This window comes from Corvus brachyrhynchos, unplaced genomic scaffold (assembly GCF_000691975.1).
Source record: "Corvus brachyrhynchos isolate BGI_N302 unplaced genomic scaffold, ASM69197v1 scaffold24, whole genome shotgun sequence".
NCBI classification, from domain to species: domain Eukaryota; kingdom Metazoa; phylum Chordata; class Aves; order Passeriformes; family Corvidae; genus Corvus; species Corvus brachyrhynchos.
In genome coordinates this window covers 168,152-171,110 of record NW_008237621.1, presented here as the reverse complement: position 1 = coordinate 171,110, position 2,959 = coordinate 168,152, and positions in this window count along the sequence as shown.

The window sequence follows — 2,959 nt, the reverse complement described above, 5'->3', positions numbered from 1 at the left end:
CGGGCGGTGCCGGCATCCAAAAGCTGTCACGCTTTTCCCCCCGCCGTTCAGCTCCAGGCTGCCACGGCTCGCCCTAGGGAAAACCGGTCCTACTTTTCAGAGGATGACAGCAGCATCACGGACTCTGACTCAGAGCCCGACGATCGCTGGACACAAACACGGAGAGAAGCCACCCGGGAAGGAGACTGGGAATTGGCCCAAAAGATTTCAGCCTTCCCATTCCTTTTAATAAAAGGGAGGCGGGGGAGACCCACAATTAAAAGAATATGGGAGCCAATTCCCTACAGAGAAATCAAAGCTTTGCAAGGTCGCTAAGGAACACGTGTGGGGATCCCAGTTTTTAAAAAGTTATTAGAAGCCACTTTCTCTGCCTACATGATCGTCCCTCACGATATTAAAAATATTGTTAACTGCCTCCTTAGCCCGGCAGAATATATGCTATGGGAGAGGCATTGGAAAAGACAATTAAAAACATTATCTGACTCCTATTCCAAAGATGCGAGTCGGCCAAATTTGACCATTGAGCAATTAGCCAGAGAAGGTTGTTATAAATGAAGACTGTAATTCGCGCTGTTATGTATAAAAATGAACTGTAATAAAACTATACAGAGCCAGAGTTTCAAACCCCCCCCCACCAGCCTGGCTGAGAGGAAAATTTTGCAACACTGGAGCAATTGAAAAGCAGCATACGAAAAAGTCTATCTCCGGGTGGAGGTAGACCTTATCTGGAGCTATTAACACCACACCTGATGAAACTGATTAACATCTCAGAGCCGTTAAAGGAGTATCCCACTCGGGAACACTCGGAATAACTGTTCCAGGAATCAGAGAAGGACCATTCATCACCGAAGATGGACAATTCATCAGACCCAGGAAAGGCTTTGTGCACTCCAACTTCGGGACAAGAAAACATCATGAATGTGCTAAATTACGAGAAGAATAGAATCAATTTGGACTCTGCCCAAGAACTGTATAAGAAGGAACCAGCCAAAGCAACACTCGTGAACTTGGGAGGTCTGATGCAATAGAGGTCAGATCTATATGTGTTCACCCAGCTCCAATCCCGGGCTCGGGGCTGTTTTTCTCGATCGTGGCTTTCTGTGTGACCGATCTTTTGGCCGCGGAATAAAATCTATTTCTTTATTAAATTTAATTTGGCTGAATTTCTTTACTTCAAGGTGAACTTCAAAAACCCTCAGACCAAACAAACACTATACCTGAAGCTGCACTGCAAGATATATCCATTGCAGCAAAAACATCACTGCTTCTTACCCCTGATAACTTGATACCCACACAACATTTTTCTAACATCAAACAGGGAGTAGATGAGAGTTTCATTAAATTCGTGGACAGGTTAAAGGTAGCCCTTGAAAAACAAATAGAAAGTCCAGAGGGACGAAAGGAACTTTTGAGTAAATGTCCTGGGTTGCAGTGTATTCTATTACCATCCTCATGAGCTGTTGAAATCAGGTGGGGCAGTGTTTCCTTGCCTCCTCCCCCCAGATTATCTTTCTGTTAATGGCCCTGCCGCATGACTCAGAGATAACTCCCTCCGGACTATCTTCTGTTAATGAGCCTAATCAACACTTGGCCTCATGACTCATTACCCCATTGTGAGATGCTCCACTCAGAGGGAGGAACCAAGCATTCCATCCTGGATCTAATCTGAGATTCTGAACACCAGAGAGAACCTTTCCACTGGATTTCCAGAGGACAGGAGCTACACAGCCACCATTGGACTTTCTGAGGAAGAGCAGACCCTTTTTCTACAGGATCACCACTTCAGAGGACTGCAGCCACCATTCTACCAGACTGCTACCACCACCCTGCCTAACAGGGACTCAGGTTGTATCTTGACTCTGTTAGTTTGAACCAGTGTTTTCTTTTAGTTTTTCCTTTTCTTTAATTTCCCAATTAAATTGTTATTCTGACTTGGTGCCTCCCACTGGTTTGTTTTCAAACTAGTACAGTAAACTTGCTATGTCAAATGCTAATGAACAATGTAAAGCTATCCTAAGGGCTTTACCCCTGGACACGGAACCCACCATAGAACAAATGGTAGAAGGCTGCACATGCCATATGTCCACCGAAAATGCAGTTGCCCAAGCAGTTGCGAAGGGCATTGCAGAAGGGATATCTGGTGCATTTGCAGTGTAGGCTTCGAAAGACAATGCCCACTGTTTCAATTGCGGAGAATTTGGACACTTTATAAAGGACTGCCCAGAAAAGTCACCCACCCAGGACTGTCGCACTAGCTACCAAAAGCCCCAGAGACAGCAGTGGTACCAACAGCACCCGGGAAACTTCCAGTGGAGCACAGGAAAGCCTCACGCTTTGACAACAAATCAAAAGCCATATCAACGTGACCAGTATGCGAAGTCCACCGCCAAGTGCCGGGAGCAGGCAGATGGACCTAGCAAGGTACCATCATCCCCGGAGATCCCAGCGCGCATGAAGGAGACCCATCACATGGAGCGTTACAGATGGGAACCCAGCGTCAGCTGGTAACTGCACTGTCCATTGACTTTGCAGATGAATGTTTTTACCATATCCCCACAGGGAAGTATGGACCACAAAATGGTCCATGGGACATTCTCATCCTAGGTGACACTTTTCATGGTCCAGAATAAATTTTCGTATTACCAGAAATACAAACAGTACACCTTGGACAAGAGATCTTTGTCCAGCTTTGTGGCACAGACCCACCCTTTTACCTTTCATGGGAAACACCGATTGCACAAGCCTTTTTGCTTCCACGGGACTGCCCAGAACAGGCTCCACTCAATCCACCCATAATGTGGGCACAGGTTGTGGGCTCAAATAAGCCTACCATTGAGTGCGGCCTACTCTGTAATTGGGAGCAGATCTACCGGCCAGGGATGCTGGACACCGGCACAGACGTGACCATCATCTCCTGCTCTGAGTGGCCAGCAAACTGGGAAACGCCGCCCGGGGGCGG